Raw genomic sequence first — 21,548 nt, forward strand, 5'->3', positions numbered from 1 at the left:
AACACAGAGGGAGCTGGATGAAGTTAATACATGTTAAATCTGGACTTAATACTTTTCTCCCTCTCACACTCATTTCAGGCTTTTGCTGCAGAAACTTTCACACCTACTTAAGAAAGTAGCAAATCATAAAGTTCATAACTAATGTAACAGAGTTACAAATGTACTTTTAAAAAAACATTATTTCTAATTCATTTTATATTGAGTATTTGTGAATTTTTATGTCATTCAGTTGTTTTTACTTGCCGTTTTATTATTTTTGCCTGCGGGAATCACCTTTGTGCCTCTTGGGCTTCCGTAGCCCCCCTAGCTTCCTCCTTCCGCCTTTTTTCTGCGCTGCTGAAGGTAAAATGTTTGTTTTCTACATGGTAGTAGTTGTTCGTGTTGAGTTCTCTTGCACATTCTGTTTATTGTTGTTTGTTAGTGTGTTATGTAGCAGTTTTGACCGTTATTGTGGGTTTTTATAAACAATTTTATTATAATTTTCTTTTTTATTTTGGCGCGAACATGCCTGTGCTAGTCCTGCGCAGCTCGTTGAACATTGAAGTGCAGGGAGATTTCTAAATCTAAACATTTCCCGTCATACATGAACTCAAATATCACAAATATTTCTAAATTCATCCCAGAAAAAATTGACGAGTAAAAATCTAAATCTGATGGCTGGTTCTGAAGCGATTATTTGGATCAATCGATTATTGAAACGATCGTCAACTAATTTAGTAATTAATTCAGTTCTTTGTTTGCTGAATAAGAGAAAGCTTCACTATAAGGAGCAGAATGTTAAATATAAATGAGATAATTTAGAATATTTCTGGCTATTCCGGCTGACCTGCAGCTTTTCAGCTACTTTATTTTTGGCTTCAGTCAGATTTTATTCCAGTCCTGTTTCTCTCTCTGTGTGGGAAGCTGCTGACGGGTTTTCTTCTCCTCCTTCATGTTGTGCTGCAGCCAGACATCTCCACTGCTCATCTTTACACAAAACGCAGATTCCATCTGTCCTCGGCTTTTTATTACTGTCATCATTTTAAAACCGACGTGACAAAAACGCAAACATAGAAAGATTCATATTAAAATCTGACTTTCTATTTAAACCACAACCATAGACGATGAAACAAAAATGTATGATTCTGTAAATGTTAGTAACACTTTACAGATTGGAGCACAAAAAAAAAATCACTTTTTTATTTACAAAGGAATCAGGAACAAGCTGAACCATTTCTAATCTCACTTTTAGTACATTATCTGTTTAAAATGTGAGGAAAATGGAGATTTAATTAGTGAGACTAAAAATCTCACAGATCAAAAAGAAGGAAAACTAAAATATCTGCAGACCCCACACATGCTGGACGCAAAATGTTTAAATTTTTACCTTCAGACTGGCGCTAGAGAGGACTACCAGCAGAAACCAGTTGCCATGGAGACAGTTTCTTCCCAAGTCAGATTGATACCATGCATGTATGCCTTCCTCTCTTGCAAAAACACTATATATTCATATATAATAGAAATAGGTAATGAACAAAAATGTTATAATTAGCTAGTGCTTTGTTGCTCCTGTAAGGGAGACGTGTTATGCTGTCTTGTCAGAATAGATCTATACAAACGCATTCATTAGAAAATCATTCTTAGAGAAGGAGTTTTCAGTCTGCTCACTTCTGCCTATTTTGACCTCCTATCAGAATGGTCTGTTTTAGGGGCTCTGTCACTTTAAATCCAAATAATCTGCTGCTGGAACTCAGCTTGTGTTGCTAGGTAACGGGCGGAACTCCACTGGGGTTGCTAGGTAACGGCGCAGTGCTTGTAGAATGTGACTCAACAATCAAGACGTCTTTGAAACGGCTTCTTTTCAGACACCAGAAAACATGAACTTATTGCCACAAAATGTCTGGATGTTTTTTAAGCTGCTTTTAGAATCTGCTGAGAAACAAACAAATAAAATAAAAACGTAAAAGAAGTGAATTTTGCATAATATGTCCCCATAATGTAATTTAACTTCATTTAGTGTTGGCTTGTTACCCACATGTATCTGCAGTTCACCATCATATAACTATGCAACAATTCAATGCCGACATTCAGTACATATTTCTATGTAATTAAATAAATTCAGTGTCTTTATTTTAGCTTTAACATCTCCTGCTGAACAACATCGTTTGGATTCTCTGTGGCGCTGAAAGCATTGAAACGAAACCAAACAGAATAATTTGAATGGAAAGATTAAAAACAGCAGAGAGGCGACGTCATGATCACTACTTCACTCTGAGAGTCTGAGCTGTTCTGCACATAATGCAGAATTTATCTTGTGCTTTTTACAGCATCTTTCTACATTAAAGGAATTTCACACTTTGTTAGGATTTGGCAGCAACATTTATCGAAGCTCATGATTGTTAGCGTCATTAACTTTTTACCATCGATCCAAATTGAACTGGTCAAACTGGTTTTTATCAGAGTTTATGGAGGGCAAAGCTTGAACAGTTTATACACTCCAAAAACACAAAACCTTACTAAAATTTGGTCCAGTTTCTAGTGCAAATATTTTGGTACACTCAAAAAAAGACAAAACCAAATCATAAGTAACTTTTCAGCAAGATACAGGAGCTTCTTTTAAGCCACAATTCCTTAATATTGATTATAAAAAAAAGTACCAGTTCCATTTATAATGGGACATTTTATGGTAGCCCATTGCTGCCATAAAAGAAAAAATCAAAGCCCAACAAGAAGTCATAATTTCAATTTTCAAAGTCATAATTATGAGATAGAAAATTATAATTATAAAATGCAAAGTCATGAGTGTGAGATCCCTTTTAGATATTCCATATTAGACAGATAAAATGGAACGCTGTGTATATCTCAGACAGCATGCTATCTGGAAAAAGAGAAACCGTTTTGGAATGTTGAAATTATCACTTTATATCCCGTAGTTATGTCTTTGGATCTCATAATTATGACATGAAAGTCACAATTCTGACTTTCTGTTGGGATTTTATTTTTTCTATCATGGCAGAAATGGGCTTCCATACATTTTTCCATGTAATAAGTTAAATGATCTGCTGACTACTTCTTCAATAATATTAACTTTCTCTTGACTTAAAACAAGCGCCTGTGTCTTGCTGAATAGTAACCAATAAGTTAGTTTTGTCTTATTTCATCAACATATTTGCATTTGAAACTAAACAAAATACTTGGTAAGATTTTGTGTTTTTGCGGTGTACATCTTTCCTGCTGATGTTAAATCTATAATCTGATGGGAAGTACATTTATCTATCTAGTTTTTAAACAAATACTCTGAAGGCTGTGCTGCGTGTTTGTATTCAGCTCTTCTCTCCCACTGCAGGTCTTTTTGGATTTTTATGTCTATAAACTGAATTTTTTGCCCATTTTTCTTGGCAGGATGTATTTGAGTCTCTGGCTGAATCAGATTCTGGAAAGAAACAACAATCCTGATGATATTATCGAATTAAAGCAGAAATTCAGAGAAAAGCACAGTTCTCCTGCTCGTGTTTATGCATTCGCTTCGACTCCACAGCAGGGAGTTTTTATTAATATTGATTTTTTTAAGCTTTTTCTCTTAAATGAAAATTCCCCTTGAAACTTATTCACTTTGCATTTCAATATTATATATTTCTCTAGAGTTCTTATATTGGGTTTTATGACTGCAACGTTTAGGGAATCATCTTTTAGTAACTTGCACTTTATGCACCAACACTGTGAATTTGCCGTTTTCTGCGTATTCTCTGGTATATTTATGGTTAAACTTGAGCATTTAGGAATAAAGCCGTGAACTTTAACTTACCTACAGCCGGCTGTCGCTCTCGCCCTCCATCCACCTCTCAGTTTCTGTAAAAAGCTGTACCATCTGCCCTGCTGTCCATTAAGAAGCATTTTATACCGCTGCACTCTTCCCATTAGTGACCTATAGTGGAGGATAAAGTCCTGGCGTCAGGATGTGCAGACGGTTTCTGCAGGAGGGGCGGCAAGATTCTCTCACCGTCCCAATTAAACATCTTAAACCTTTTTCTCTACATTTCGCTTAGTTATTTTCTTTGTGCAAATATCTTTGTACACTTGAAATAAGACAAAAATAAGTTAAAGTAACTTTCCAGCCAGATATAGGAGCTTGTTTTACATCAATAACTTCTTAAAGTTGATAAAAAATTGGCAGATTATGAAAAAAATCTTGTTTCATCAATTTTAATTACTTACTTAAAAGTCTGATGACGTGTTGGGACTGTTGGAGATAGAAAAACAGGAAGAGTACTGCAGAAGTGGCAGAGCTTCACATCAGGACTTTGCAGCTCCAGTTCCTAAAAATTACACCTCCTCCGAGTCCCTTTGTTTTAGCTTTAATATGGAGACGGGAGAGTATTTAGTGACTTATTAGACTGTTAAATATTCCTACAGAAGAGTCGCCCTGCAGGGCTGTTAGCGTCAACTGGTTGCTAAAGCAGAAAAGACTCACATCCATGTGGAATCATTAACTTTACATGTTTGTCCATAAAGCCTGAAGAGTTCCTCCTCGTTCTGGAAACAGAATGAGGTTTAGAGCGAATCATTGGTTTGATTCAGAGCAGAGAGGAGAACCACAGAGCTGGAGGTGGAGCAGATGATGGAGTTTTAGTCTCTAGTCGGAACGAGTCCGTCGGACCTCAGTGTGTTTTCACAAATGTTTACTTTGTTCAAAATGAACTCTGATTTGTTTCTCTCCTTGGCGCAGTTTATTTGTGTAGATGTGAACAAAGCAATCGCTCCAGGTTGCAGAACAATCCTAGAGACCATTAGGAGGCGATTGTCTCAGTTTCAAATCAGCTTTGAGCGATTCATTGAAACAAACTAATAAACGAAGGCCAGCGTCTTTTATTAAAGTTCCAACTCTCCACAGGTTCTCAAAAGTCTGATCGGTTTACTTCCTAGATCATTTAAAACCCAAAAGCCAAATAATGGCATGATTAAATTCTCCATGTTTTCTACTGGATCAGAACACAGAATCTACTTCCTGTGTTTCCGTTTGGTTCTCCACCAATAACAGACTGAACGCTCTCAAAAGGTTTAGCTTGTTAGAAACCAAAAGCTACTGGAGTCATTTTAGTGGGAGATTTTAACATTATGAGTCCATGTTGACATGAATCCTTTTCTCTAAACACAGACCTGCACACGCCGCCTTGATCCTGAGTATTGAGTGTGAATAAATAATCGTATCTCCTGTAAACCATCATAACCGAGATACATTTTAGCAGACTGACACTAAAAGAACGTTTAATTACAGAAAACCAACTTTAACATGTTTAAGGTGATATTTTACTGCCTTTGTGATCAAAAAAGGTCTAAAACTATTTTAGAAGAAAAACCTGAAATGCATTTTTAGTGTTTTCACAGCTGAATATTACAGCTTTCTGTGTCGTTGTGAGGCTGAGTCTGATCAGGAGTCATTTTAATGCGTTGCAGCAGAGACTCGTCTAAAACATGCAGGACCGTCCACCTGACTGTGGTTCACCATCAAATATTCAAAAGACGCTTTAAATAATGAAAAGCCTCTTTGCGAAAGGGGCAAAGAGGCTGAAAAAAGCACAAAATATGTTTCCCATCATGATGATAAAACTGCATTTCAACATTTTGCCCTTAGATACATTTGACATTGACATAGAGATTATTTAAGGTTATTGTTTTAGTCTTTCTGCTTTACAAAATATGTTGAGTAGAAACAAACATGACGACAGAGGATAATAATAGTTTATCAGTGCTGAGTGGATCAGTTTGCTCAGTAGTTTTAACCTGCAGCGTCTCTGTTAGAGTGGAACATGAAACCCAAAAATCTGCTTTTTTTATTTACACTGATTCTATCATAACTTTAAAACATCTTTCTTCTTCTTCTCTTCTTTTCTTGAGGATGAGTCTTTATTTTAGCTGCTTGGTAAAACAGTGAAGTGTTGAAACAGCTGGTTGGTGAGCCTGGATGTCTTTAATGTCTCAAATTTGATTTAAAAATGTTAATAAAATTTTCCTGTGGCAGAACGAAGAATATAGTTTTTCTTGCTGGACTTTTCTGTCAAGCGAAAGTTTGAGTCACATGCAAACATCCTCATTGCATTCTGTGACTGGAGGAGGTTTCAGCTGCAAGATGCTAACTGCTAATATACCCTTGTTAGCTAGCTGGCAAAAATCATGTGTACAACGGCAGGTTCACAGGTTTTGCTAAGCTTGTCTGTAAATTGTGCCTTAGATTAATAACTTTTCAGTCTTAAATTTAATTCAAAGGGGCATTAAAAGGTCATAAAAAGTCTTACATTTGAGCCAGCTAGCTTTTTTGTTAGCTAGCTAGCAAAAATCATGTGTACACAGGAGCGACTGTGGCTCTTTGGTAGAGTAGTTGTCTTGCGATCGGAAGGTTGTAGGTTCGATTCCAGCTTCCTCCTGCCACATGTCGATGTGCCTCTGGGCAAGGCACTTAACCCCAAATTGCCTACCGATCTGCGTATCGGTGTATAAATGTGTGTGTGTTAGTGAGTGAATGTGACTCTAGTGTAAAGCGCTTTGAGTGGTCAAAATGACTGGAAAAGCGCTATATAAGTTCAGTCCATTTACAAAGGCAGGTTCACAAGTTTTGCTAAGCTTAGTTGTAATGCAGAAAGTTACCCCAACCGTGGCCTAGAATAAAAGCTTTTTCAGTCTTAAATTTAATTTAAATCTGAGGCTGATTATTAACGTTAATACAGTTTAATGCAGATTCATTTCACTACAGTCACCCACAGATTCACCCTCTGAAAGCAGATCCAGACCAGGATTTTCTGACGTCACCCAGTAAACAAGATAATAACTGTGCAGGACTATAACCATGGTAACCGCTGTCTGTGTTACTCAACTGATTTCTTTATTTTTTTTAATTTTATTTATTTTGTTCTCTGACCAAGAATCTGTTTAAAGAATAAAAGTTGTATTTAAGTGGAGCAGTAAAACCTGATGTGCTATTATCTCGTCCTAACACTCGTCTTCCTCCGGCTCTGAACGCAGCGTCCAGGCGAGTTTCCTCAGGCCTGCCGGCTGATACCATCAGTGATTTATAGCTCTTTGTTGACGCCGGCTCTAATGGCTCAGTGCCACAATGAACATCTCACAGTTTCTCTACATCAGAATAAACACTGAGCAGCTCTTTTGCTTTATTAGTTTTATTTATGACATAAACAGCGACCGCCAGAACCAGCGTCAGTCAGCCTCATGTGGAGGCATGAAACTGTTGTTGTTGCGTGTTTGTTTTGCTTGCATGCTTTTAGTTTGAAATGCAACTCTGTCCCTTTTCTTGTCATCTTGTTGATGTAGCCAAAGGGGGGCAGCATGAGTGACAAAAACCAATAGGGAAACATCATCAAGGCTTAAATCCCAGTGGAGGGAACAGCTAGCTAAGAAGCTAGCTGTGCTAACCCTAAAGCACTAATCTTAAGCATTAGTTCTGTCAACATTAAAGCGCTAGGCTAACATGCTAACATACTAAATTCAACCATATCGATGCCCACCATGTGTCAGTGAAACATGTCCTACTACGTAGTATATCACCATCAACAGGGTCAGATTTGTTATTGCAACCCCACCTGAGCGATTAGGTGTTGCTAACTATGCTGCTAATTTTGGTTTATTAGCCACAGGAGGGATTCAGTCAGAAACACGCAGAAGATTTTAAACTGTTTGCAATGCATTCTGGGTACGGGATTAACTATGGCAACACACCTGAGGAAATTTAGGAGAGGAAACAGAACTGCTGCATAAACAGACTCCAGTCACTTCAAAATAAGAGCATGAATGTAAATGTCTGACTGCTTGAATAATCATCAGTCGATAACCAAAAATTCAACACAGATGCTAAACTTTATTCAACTGAAAGATTAACAAACAGGCAAGAGGATTACCACAAATTACCACCATTTATTAAGAAAAAATTAAATCCAACATTTCTGAGTTTTTTCTTGCATTTTTATTTTACTTTGGCGCTCAGGAACTCCCTTGTTTTTTACTAGGAAATTTCAGAGATTAATCTAAAAATTTCTGATTATTTTCTTGCAAATGTTTGAGTTTTGCAGCCAAATAATTCCCTTATTTTTTCTAGAAAATTTATGAGGCAGAAATACACTTCTTTTTTCCCCTTAACTATATTAGATTAATCTCACAATTTTTGAGTTTTTCATTGCAAATTTTTTACCTTCGGAGCTCAGAAACTCTTGTTTTTTCTAGAAAATTGTGGCGATTAATTTCAAAATTTCTGAGTTTTCTGGCGAAAATTTTCTCCTCCCTTTTTTTCCACCTGCAGAGGCCCTAAACCGCAGTTCTAGATTTCATCTGTAAGACGGAACTGCATCGGTGCGATTAGAAAAGACGAGGTTTTGTGTTTCTGTTTACTGTTTTCCTCATGTATAGTAGACTGAGTGGGAGGGTGTGTGTGTGTGTGTGTGTGTTTTATATGTCCAAGGTTGTATGAGTGAGTAGGTGTTGAGGAATGTGAGAGCAGATGGAGGCAGATGGCGCCTCACGCTGCAGTAAAACTGCGTCTCGTTAAATCTGCCAGTTTCATCTGCCACCAGGAAAAACCTTTAAATGTCCCAAAATACAGAAAAACACAAAAAACGCAGGAGGAGAAGAAGAACGAAGGAGGAGCCATGACAAGATAAACTGGTCGGTCCGTCCGTCCGTCCATCCATCCATCCATCCATCCATCCATCCATCCATCCATCCATCCATCCATCCATCCATCCATCCATCTCACCAAATACCCATTTGGTTCTTACTAATCAAGTCTTATTCATTTTATATTTTATTTTTTTTATTTGTTATATTTTGTTTACATTTAAATTTTATGCTTTACTTTTTTCTTATTTGTTTTACTGTTAAAAGTATATTTTGATCGGTACTGACCCGATGAGGCTCCTGTTAGCTGGACCCAGCTGGTGCTGCAGACTCATCAACGTTCCTCTCATCTTTCTGTTTTTCGGTTTTCCTGCTCAGCTCTTTGCTCTGTCAGGTATTTTAAACTCTGAGCTGTTTCAGAGGCGCAGTGACGTTTCAGAAAACTTACAGCAGCTGCAGTGAACCTCCAGTGCTGCTGCCGCAGGTCACCTCTGACCTCTGTAGACACGCCTCCAGAGCTTTGAGCTGTTTGTCCCTCAAACTGCTTCATTTGGACCAGCAGAACCAGGACACTGCTCCAAAACCTTCAGAGGAAAAATTCACAACACAAGAAAAACTTTTTACAGGTTTCAACCTGCATCAGTGGTTTGATGGTGATGAAAACTGTTTGGTTTAGATTCACTTATCAATAACTGATCATGGTTGGATGGATGGATGGATGGATGGATGGATGGATGGATGGATGGATGGATGGATGGATGGATGGATGGATGGATTGATGGTTGGATGATTTTTAATCGCTCCATCCTGTGAAAAACAATCATAAATATTATAAATTGATAATAAAAGCCCAAATAATAAAAAGACGTTCAGATTCCCAATTTTTCAGTTTTATTCTTTGACTAAATGTTCAAGTCAGACTAAACGTCATTAAACCCCAGAGACGCGGCTCTTAGTCTGAACTTTAATTATTTTCATCTTGTGAGTTTCTGAGGCTCCAGTGGCCATGAAAAGTCCTGCTGTAATTAAATAAACGGCTGTTAAATGTTCCTGATTTTGATTTTTTACATTTCTCTTATTGCTGAGTTCGTCTGGTTTTATGCTGTTTCTGAAAATAAAATCTCAAACACGTTTTAAATGATGCATATGATGAATTATTTTCAGTTTTCTGTGTTGGAGATGATCGATTCCACCTGTTCTGACCCGTTCTTAAATAAATGCTCAATGTTTCCTTCTGCAGACAATCTGCATTTTAACACTGATCTGATCTGAAACAATAGCAAGTAACTTGCTCTGCTGGTGATTTGCATTCATTGTAATAATTATATGCAGGATTCCCTCTAAGCGAATGCATAAAGCTTCATTTGAATGTGAAAGCATTGTGCTAAAGCTCTTTCATGAGCCGCGACGAGCCTCCTGCTGTTTCCTCTCAGTTTACATCAGAACTGTTGAATCACTCTGGAGTTCTGCAGGGCTCCGTGTTCAGCCCTCTGCAGTTCAGCTGCTGCGTTTCGTGGTTCGCTAGTTCTGTTATAGTTCTGTTTTAGTTCTGTTTTTATGTTGTTTGATGCAAACCCATGAGAAATTTAAAATGTTTGACTTAACAAAGGCAACAGGCGGAGTACATTCAGGCAGTTTGTTTTTTAGTTTGAAACCTTATCTTGCTTTTTTGTTTTTCTTTTAACCAAAATGATAAACTGGATAAGAAACGAGCAACTGACACACTTATAATCATGACAGGCTTTATTTTCTTGGAGATGAATTAGGAGTGAAACCATAAAATCCTTAAAGTCAGCAGAATGTTTTATATGAAGTTAAATATTTATCTTAAATGAATAAACTGAATCAAATCTAATCCTTCCTGGATCAGGACAGATGGAGCAGCTGAACACAGGAACGTTTCTCATGTTTTTGTTTCATTTTAAGCATTATATTGTTGCTTCAGTAGTAAATAACTTCATGTAAAAAGGTTTTTTTTGTCTACAACAGTAAAATATTTTTATTTGAGTTTTCTGTTATTAGGATTAATTATAATGCCTGAAGTTTTTTCTTGCCCCCTCTACCTCAGAGTATTTTTTTCAGTGTATTTAAACCCCTTCTTGCCTCTCAAACACAGTTTTCTATTTTGACTTTGCTTCTGGTTTAATGAAATGTTTCAGATGACATAAATGAAAAGTTTGCAGCAGGAAACTGAGGGAACATCATAAACCTGCAGACGGAGGATTTTGGCCAGTGAGTTCAGATGTTGATGTTTATCCAAAATGCCTTAAAGATTCAGATTTAATTAATTTATGAAATCAACACACTACATCAGTTGTATTTGTGTGTATTTGCCATAAAAATAGTAAATTTTCTATTTGTCCTGTTGTAAAACTCAGACATTCCCTCTAAAGCCTCATCAGTCTCCATCTATATTGAGAGTTTTGGCTCTAATAGAAAATTACATGTCATATTTGGCTGGATCCTCCTGAGACAGTGTCACATTCATGCATAAATAAGTTTGACTCCATTGCTCAGATCAAACCGGGAGCGAACGCAGCTCCGCTCTCCCAGCTCACTGCTGTGGCCTACATGAGGAAATGGCTGCCAATGGCTTGGCCCACTTTCCTGTTTATGTGGGTCTTGGTATTTTCCATGCAGAATGCCTCCTGGTTGGAAACTGAAGCTCACAGATGAGCCGCGCGAGTCAAAAGTTGACTGGAGGAATTTTTTGACTTGTTAATGGGGCCTTTGGGGGCATTTCATGGAATATGGATGATAATCTGATGCAAATCTAGGATAGGACGGCCGGCATGTCTTAGCAATTAGAAGAACTGTAAATGTTGCTCGAACAGAAACCGGAGGAAACGATCACAAACCGACAGTAATGAGATCCAAAGCCGGGCTGGAAGGTCGCGCCTCATCTCTACATCCAGAGATGTTTCCCACAAAGTTTCACCAGCAGCAAAACATTCTGGTTGTGCAGAATAATCAGAGGCAGATTATTACATTTATGAAGTTACAGCAGCAGCAGTGATCTGGGTTATTTAGTCTGTAATAAGAGACAAAAATGGGCAAATTTTTCTGTTATTTTTTCACCACTTTTACCAATTAGAGAGTTTACAAATTCATTAATTTATAAATATCAGCTTCAAAATAAATATTTAGTTAGTAAGTTAAACATTTAGTTTACAAGAAAAATATTTATAATATTTGCTTTTTAGCTAAACAATGAGATCTGATGAAGCTAAATATTTAGTTTGTAATATATATTAAACTAGTTCATAACTAATTACATATTTAACTCAGAGCAAAGTACAAATTACATAACACGCTAAATATTTATTGTGCTAAATACATAGTTAATTTCTAAGCTATATATTTAGCTTGCCAAATATTTACTTTATTTATCAACCTATTTTATGAATGAAATAGTTAGTCCAGAGCTATGTACTAAATATTTAATTAGCTCAGCTAAATGTTTAGTTAGCTCTCAAACTATTTAGGATGAATAAATATTTAGTTTGTAATATCAGCTAGCTCAGACCTAACGACAAATATTTAGTTTGGTGCTAAATGTAGTTTATGAACTGAATATTTATCTAGCTCTAAGCTAAATATTTTGTTAGCATGTAAAAATTTAGCATGTAAACTAATATTTAGGTTGGAGCTAAATTTAGTTTGTAAACTAAAAAGCTATCTTTAGCTAAAATATAAGTATTGATCTAATGTGTAAATATTTGAAATAATTACTCTGTAATCTAAACATTTAGCTTACTAAAAATTTAGTTTGAACCTGAAACATTCATAAATTAATGAATGACATGGTGAAAATGACGCCCCATTTTTTCTCTCCTATGACAAAATAACCCAAACTACTGCTGTCATGTGAAGGTCATGTGACTTTACAAACAGGATCCTGTAGATCAGCTCAGCTTAAGGAACCTAAAGTTTGGTTTGAATGTCAAAGTTTGATGTTCAGAAAAATTATTTAAATATTAAACGATTGAAAAGGAAATTAAAAACTTAATATCTGCCGTTTATCGCAGCCATTTCACCTTCAGCAGCCGAGAACTTTCAGAGACTTTTAAAGCCCTGATGCCACCGGGGCAGAGCTTGCTCTGCTGGCAGCGGGTGGCTGTGAGTGAATCTGCAGAAACTCAGAGATGAAGAGCGGCTGCTGAAGGAAACGGCTGGAGAAGGAAAGAAAGGAAACAGTGATTCTGCAGAAACATTCACAAATGAAACCCTTAAAAATACGAGGAAAAGTTTCAACTGTGGCGTCGCTCTGCGGAAACTTCTGATGAAACTTCAGACGTTCTTACAGAAGACGACACATTTTGTGGCCGTCGCTGATTTCATGTGGGTTTTATGAATAATTGATGCTGCGTCTGGCTCTCAACGTTTGCCTGCTATTTGAGTCGGATTCTTTGATCGCAGGAATCCCTCACACACACACACACACACACACACACACACACCCACACACACACACCTCTGATTAAAGACGGTTATTAGAAGCTCTACGGCACCATCTGGAAGCTTATAAAATATTGAAGGTGTGCCGGTCTGCTGCAGCCTGTACACACGCGGCTGCGCGGCGGGAACATGTTGTGTTCCTGCTGCATGCGGCGGCTCTTTCCGCAGCAAAACATCAACAAGGTGAGCGGCAGAAAGTTTAGAAAAACTCAGGAAGAAATAGATTTACTGGTTTGGCATAAACAAATGTCTCTCATGTGTCAAACAGAAGGTCTGGGGGCCAAATCTGGCCCGCCTTTGCTTTTTGTGTGGCCCTCTAGACTCCAGACACCAAAACACATCCGTCACTTCCTCCAGTTTTCTGTGGAAATTCATTCAAAATCAACAGAGACCTCCATGTTTTCAAGCTAATGTGACTTTACTGCAAATTTTCCACAAAAACAAAAACGTTGAGCTTCTTTATTTAAATTTTCATGTTTTATTCTAGCATATCATTTTATTTATTTATCTATTTCTTTTCTTTTTCTCTCTCTTTCCCAATTCTACCCAAAATGTTTGTAACCCTACATTAATAAAAGGCAAAGAAAAGAAAAACAATAATGCAAATCAGAAAATATCTGCCAAGATTAAAGAGAAGAAAAAAAATCACCAAATGTTAAACAATTTTATTGTTTTTGTTTTGACACCAGTTGGTTATATTCTGTTTTGTTTTTGTCCTGAATGAATCCATTTTAATGCATTCCTCTTGTTATTGTTTGTTTATTTTAGTTAATTTTTGTTGCTGTTATTCATTCTCTGGTTATTTGTTTTGTACTTTAACACCTCTTTTTAAAACTGTAATGTTTGTTTTACATGCAAATCTAAAATAAAAAAAATGTATTGGTGATGCTAACTCCCACCTGCAGGTGGCAGTGTTTCTCATTTCTGCTCCACTGTTGCTTTAGCTTTAATAGTCTGTGGAGAAACAAAAAGTCACATTTACTGTCATACAGAAGCGCAAATATTTTGAAATTAGCACAAAATCTTTGCTCAGAATCACAGAAACAATCATGAAATCCTGGAGGTTCAACATTATGTAATTTTATCGAATAGATTTTTGTGTCTGAATTGATGTAAATAAACACCAATTTAGCTAAAGATAGATTTTTATTTTGCAAACTAAATTTAGCTCCAACCAAAATATTTAATCTACATGCTAAATTTTACATGCTAACAAAATATTTAGCTTAGAGCTAGATAAATATTCAGTTCAGGAATTGAATTGAGTGCCGAGGCAATATTTTTATAATTTATTGGGTTTTATCAATACATTCTGGAACACTAGTTTCTGAAATTTATTCGTAAATATTTTTACGTTGTTTTAAACTCATAAGTTTGCATACGGTAAGATTACTGTGCTGTAAACATTTAGTAAAAGCCCAGATGATGACATCATGGCTTCTGGTCCAAAACTGGTGAAATAATGATGAGAAACATTTCTGTGGATGTAAAGCGACAGTTTTACACCAAACAGTTTGTTTTCTATCTGCTGCTGATTCCTGGGAATCATCAGAGCTCAGACAGGATCAGACATGAAGAGGAGCTTTAAATCCAGATTCACGGAGGAAAAGAAGCGAAAAGCAGCAGGACATAAATTATTCAGAAACAAGCTGGTTTTTTATAGATGTATAAAAAAAGAACAACTTTTAGTGAGTTTCTGTTCAGTTCTGATTCTCTAAGAACTGAAACTCAAGGTGATGACACTGCAGAAACATCCTATGCTAATAACCCATATGCTGCTGCTGTCAGTTTGTGGAGCTGCTCAGGACACACACCCACACACACACACACACCCCCACACACACACACACACACACACACAGAGGAGGTGAGAGCTTTCAGGCTAACATCTGGGATTAGCTTCAGGCTGGGTTGGGATGAAGTTTCATCAGGTTTGTTTTTGTTTTCAGTTTTATTTTTATTCTCTTTGATTCTTTTACTCGTTTCCTACAGAAATCAACATATTTAAAGTGAACATTTGCTGGTTTGTTTTACATTTTTGATAATAAAAATAAGAAAAAGAAAATGCTGATTTAAACTAGATTCAACTGGATGGAAACCTGATGCAAACTGTGAAGCACGGAGGTGGAGGTGTCATGGTGAGAGACCAAAACAACCCAGTAAATCCACAGAATTAAGAGCAGAAAAATCCTGACCTAGTCAAAGCCCAGATATTTATCTCATTAGGATACTTAGGCTGTACATTCAAGATGTTGTTGAGCTCAAAAAGGTTATTTTTATGTGTTTATATCTAAGAAAATTTTCTTTTTTCTTTCGTTTTCTTTTTAAAACCTAAAGGAAAAGGTTAGAGATTGACTTGAGAACTTTTTATTTTATATAAATTTAGGATGTTTGAAAGTTTTCTTCCAAATCGCTGATTTTCCAGGAGATTTCGAGTCGGTTTGCATGAACCGGGTCGGGTTTAGTTGTGCTAAATGCGGCTCAGACTGGAAGGATTTGAGTTTTTCTCTGTTTATTTTGGGTCTCCGTGTTTTCCTGTCTTCCCCCTGATTGTTCCCAGCTGTGTCTCGTTCCCTGATTACCCTCTGTGTATTTAATGTCACCTGTGTTTCTGTGTCGGGTTCTTGTCCATCCTGTCGTACCAGTTTGTTTCATCTGTCTTGCTGTCCCATCTAGTCTGTTGCTAGATGTCTACTAGTTTGCCAGTTGCTACCAGTGTTGCGCCTTCGCCTTTCCGCTCAGCTGTGCTGCCTGGACTTTGGATTGTTTGTGCTTATTTTCATTATTAAACCACCATCATTCATTTCAACCTGGTTCTGCTGCGTTCTGCCTCACCAGCTCTACCAAATATCATGACACAGACTGCAGAGTTTTGTGTTTTAATCTTAAACGCTCTGAAATCAGCAGACGAACAGCAGGAACCTGAAGTGTCGCCATCTGGGAAGTTAAACAACCTTTTATTTCTGCTCTCCTGCAAAATCTCCCGATTAAAAGCCGAGGAACATTTCGGATGTTTAAATCAAAAGATCCGACGCAGCTCTACTGTCGACCTTTTCACAGATTCATTAAGATCCGGGTTCGTCTGTTTTTCATGTTCAGAACCTTTTCCTCACTAAACTGCCTCCTGTCTGCGCTTTACTGCCGTTCATTAAACTGTTGAGGTGGTAAACCAGGCTGTCATGTTATGGGGAAGATGCTGTTTGACTTGGAGTTTTGAAGGAGAGCTGCTGAAATTTAAATTCTGCTCATGGCTCCCCGAGGATCCGAGCTGTAAGGTTAAACTGATGCAAGAACGAACAGTCGCTTGCAGCTGAACGCAAGAAAAAATACTTTAACTTCCATTTATGTTGAAGATTCACGGTAAAAATGGCCTTTTGGGTTAAAATGGCGTCAGTAAGAATGTTAATGTGAGGATAAAACATGCAGGTTTAGAGTTCTGATCCAGAACTGGACTGTTTTATAAGAGCAATGAGGAATCACAGGGTTCATGCAAAATGTAACATTTCTTATTTATCTACACAAATTGCAGCAAATATATAGTGATAAAAACATTTGTTTTGAGTTTGGAGAATCAGAAAACTTTAATTTGTTGGTTTGCGTCTCAACAATAAGTCTGCGTCTCTCCTTCAGACACAAACAGATTAATTATTATTTTCATTCAACCAAGAGGTTTGTTTCGGAAAATTAGATGTTTAATAAAACAGCTTATAAAGGTCAGTTTAAAAAAAGGAAAGTATTTATCTGCTGTTATTTGTGTTTTACTGAAAAACATTTTATTTTCTTTGGCAATGAAACTATAAAAACTGAGATTTTTGATTTTCTTACATCCAGGAAAGTCCAAACTTTTCACCACATGAGTCGAAATACTCAAAAGGTTTTTCATCAAGCAGGCAAAGAAATATTAGAAAATAAAAATAAAAAAACAAACAGAAAAATTGTCCTTTTTCCTTTACTTACAACGGCACATTAGGGCCAAAAAGAGCACATTTCTGCCAAAAAACTCCAAGAAAAATAAACAGAAAACTGAAAAATGCACATTTGCACATTTTTTCTGGCAAATTTCAGAAATTAATGTCAAATGTACGTAAAAAAAATGTAAGAAGTGAGTTGCTTTTGAATAAATTTAATAAATGTGTTAATAATCCCTCCCTCGATGTTTATTCAGGTTAGACAAACTGAGGCTTCCTGCAGTCAGAGAGGTCAAAGTTCAGCCAGAAAACTCAGAAACAAACCTGATTGGACGAACATCTGGAATCCACAAATGAAATAAAACGCTGATAAATGACCGAAAACAAAGAAACGGCAGATTGACTTGTAATTGTGCTTCTCTCAACGTGGTGATTGTGTATTTATTTAATAAGTTTTTATTGATCTGAGCTCTCCAGGCGCCGCGTCTAACAAGATTCAACAAGTTTTAATTGGTTTTTGAGCGGCTTTGGTGAATGTAGTACATTTCTTTGGTTCCACAGTCGCATTGTGAAGTTTTCCTTTCAGCTCCTGTCGGCCTTGGAGGTTGATTTCTCAGAAACATGCAGAGCCGGGTTCCTTTTATGTCTTCAGACGTGTCTGCTGTGGCTAATGCAAACATTTACTGTGTTTCTGTCCTGAGGCCATCTTTGCTTTGTTAAATGTTTCTGAGGAAACCGACCAACGTTTGTCTCAACTCATTCTTTCCAACAACAAAAGTTCAGACTAGTTTTCATCCTCAGGCTTTTTGCACAATAAAACAGTAAAAAGGGTTTGAATTGGAGCATTTAAAGTTTACACCATCAGAACCTGAAGCTGGACTGGCTTCCAGTTCAGAGGAATTAAACATGAAGCTGTTAAGCTTTTAAACCTGAGAGCTGCTCCAGCTGTAAGGCACGGTGGTGGAGGTGTTATGTTGAGGGTGTGACTGCTAATCTGCCTGTCTGCGCTTTTACATGTTTGTTATTACAGGTTTTCATGGTGAATGCAGAAGCAGGTTATGCTTATTACTGTTTAACTAAATCCTCAAATCATTTTTTTTTACCAGCTAATTTGCATAAATTAGTCATTAAAGCTGCAGCATGTAACTCATAGGGGAGCTACAATAATGATCTGCACAAATGTAAAAAAACAAACAACCAATCAGAGCCAGGAGGCGGGTCTTAGCGCTGTCAGTCAGGCTTGTGTTCACGCTGCTACATGCGCTCTGTTGGAGAAACAACTCATTATTCCAGGAAAACTGTCCATCTAAAGCTAACTAGCTTTAGCATTCATGGCAGAGTACACTGTGATGATGAACCAGCGAAATAAAGAAAGCGGTGGGATGTAAGCAGCGTGTACACGAGGACGATTGACAGCACTAAGACCCTCCTCCTGCCTCTGATTGGTTGTTTCTGATGAAGTGGTTTATTTTTTTCAGATAACAGCAGAATCACAGAGAGACGGTAGAGGAGACTGATCTCATATTCTACTGTCACAACATGCTGATAGTTTTAATAAATGTGTAAAAGTATATTTTTACATATGGCAGCTTAAAGGATATCTTTATATTTCTTTTCAAATGTTGACATTTTTGTGTAATTTCTGCAATATTTAGCCTAAAACCCTCTCAGTGCTGCCCTCTTTAGGTTGTACAGTGTAGTTGAATTTTATTATGTTATTAATCTCATCTTTATTAAACCAGTTAAACTGACTGAGAGCAAATTCTCATTTTCAGCAACGATCTGTTCAAAAACATAAAAATATAAAACAGAAGAAACATCATTAAACAAAGAAACACGCCCCTCCTTTCTGCCCCACACGTAGCCACGCCCCCAGCGTCTCTTGGCTCCACCCACTTTGACATTTAGGGGCGGGGCTAAGCTTTCAGTTACACTTTAATATCTGATTTAATGAAGATTTTAAAGTTATCTTTGATGTCCAGGATTCTGTTTTGTGCTTATTAGTGTTTAAAAAAAGTTTAATAAATACTTTTTACACAGATTATATGACAAAAATCCTACAATTGAACTTTTCGTTTTTAACCACATGCCTGCAGCTTCCACAAAAAACAACATAAAATATAAAATAAAAATAAACAGCCTTCAGTTCAGTAGAACTGTGTCAAAGTGGACAGAATAATAAAAAAGGGCTGAAAGTTCAGTCCAAGGTTTCCACCTTCCCCTCCGATCAGCAGGTTTATGGCTGAACCTTGGCTGGAAAGAGATTCTCTCAAACATAAAACAGATTTAATCCAGCCAGAGCTGCAACCGGCTGAAAAATGTCGAGTGCAGGAACCTTTCAGCAGACGTTAAAGAGTTTTTATGTTTGAGCCAGTTTATATCATTTGGATCCTCTAAGTTCTTGGAAAAATAACTGGTCAAATGCAACATCAGTTAGAAGCACAGGTCAAAGGTCAAATTCACTGGAAGTACTCAGAGTTTACATAACAGAAATGTTCAAGGTGTTTAATTATCTTCTTTATATTAAATAATGATTTTTGCTGAATTGAGTGAACTTTAAATATTTACCATTTCAGACAGGATTAACATAATGTTTTTAAATTTGCTGCAGGTGTAAAAATTCAACCCAATTATACAAACTCTATCTTATAAGCCTGATTAAAACTTAGAAAGCGGCTGCATAATCACCACCAAGGACACATGTTTGCATGAATGCAAAGGGTTCCTTATGAAAAGCTGGATGTTTTTTAAATATCAAGGCTCCAGAATGAAAAATGTTTCGATATTTTAAAGCAGCTGAAACTTATTTCCTCAGTTATAAATACTTAAGACCCATCATTGGGTCAGTAGTTGGAAACAAGGACACAGAACCTCCACTTCTGATCACTTTGAGTTGGAAAGCAAATAAATAAGAGACAGAACACAAGATTCAGTGACAGAAGTTGATATTTGGCCGTTAAATTGGACAACGTTCACAGTTAGCATCAAAATCAACAAACAAGTCATCTAGGAATTTGATTGGCTGATGGAGTCATGTGACACAAGTCAAAGGTTATCACATAAATAAACCTTTCTTAGCTCCAGTGGAAGGTCTAAACGTTGACCTCTGAACTATGACACCTTTGTTGAGTTTTTGCTCCACATCTGCTGCTGCTGATCCAGATGTTCTGACTGGACATTCTGGTTCAGGTTCTTAACGGTACCGTCCATTAAGAACCAGCTGGTCCACCTGCTCTGTTGGTTCTGTAAAACATCTCCTGTTTAACAGACCCGATAAGGTTCTTATGTTCCATCTATTTTTTTCATTTGATTTGATCAATAAAGTTAAAACTATTCAGCTCCAGCTGTTCAGGTCAGTACATCTCCACAACTTTTTGTCTTTGTGATCAATTTGAAATCCAGTTAATTATGTTTGCTTTATCATCAGGAGAAAATCAGGCAGTTTTATTCAATATTTAATCTTATTTGTCTCTTCAGCTTTGTCTTGTGGAATAAAAATGAGAGGCTTATTGTGATTTTTTGTAGTTTGCTTTAACTCTGGAGCTTTTGAAGGTATCACTGGTTCGTCTATAATTTGCCTCTGTGAGATGTAACAGTGAAGACTCTGTTAGTCAGGCTTCGAGGATTTTATTATGAACAAGCCTGAGTTACAGACCAGTGAACACGATCTGGGGAAATCAAACCAATTGAGAGATTATCCAGACAGCCACCGCGTCACTGGGGAAAGATTTGAGAAAAAAAAAATCAAATCAAGGTCTCAGTGACTGAATAAATCAGTTTACTGGAGGAATTAAACCTTTTTATTAATGAATTGTGTGTAAAATGAGCTTTCGGCTCAATCTTCCTTTGCAGAATAAGTTCCAGTCTCAGCTAGTGTCGATCATATTTTCTCTTTTGTTCAGAATCCTGTTGGCTAATTAGCAGCAACTGAAGGTCTCACACCGCCAGCAGGAGGCATCGCTGCAGGAAATCTGCTCCGTCGGCTTTGATAAATGTGTCGCCTCAGGGTTTACCTCCAGCCAATCGGAGCAGGTTATCATGAATGATGCAGACCAAAGGTGGACTTGTTTTTTATTATAGGTACACCTCACTGGAACCACTTTTCACCCTCTGTCTTCAGAACTGCTTCAATTATTCATGTCATTAATTCATGAATTAATTCCTCATCTTGAGAATTTCCTCAACTAAAATCCAGAATAAATTAGATTCTGTTCAAAAACACTTTTAACTGTTTAGACACCAAATGTACCTTTAAATGCATCAATAGACGCCATCTTGGCACTGCTGCAGAAGCTAATGTTTACAGTTTTTCTAAATATTTTTGTTGGGGTTTCAGCCAATCAGCACCAAGCAAAATGAATGGTGCTCCTGGATTGGTTGGTTTGCAAATGCCAGCCAATATCGTGCCAAATAGCATAGTACTAAAGTACAATGTTCAGTTGTGGACGTGTGAATCAATTCAAAAAAGTGAACTCTGGTCCGCCTATTCAACCGAACTCACTTCAGTTGAATTCATATGTTTGAATGCACATGTGAACGCCAAGCAGACTGCAGACCGCTCCAAAAGCAGTGCTAAAGACTCAT

Source organism: Xiphophorus hellerii, chromosome 4 (genome assembly GCF_003331165.1).
Source record: "Xiphophorus hellerii strain 12219 chromosome 4, Xiphophorus_hellerii-4.1, whole genome shotgun sequence".
Classification (NCBI taxonomy): Eukaryota; Metazoa; Chordata; class Actinopteri; order Cyprinodontiformes; family Poeciliidae; genus Xiphophorus; species Xiphophorus hellerii.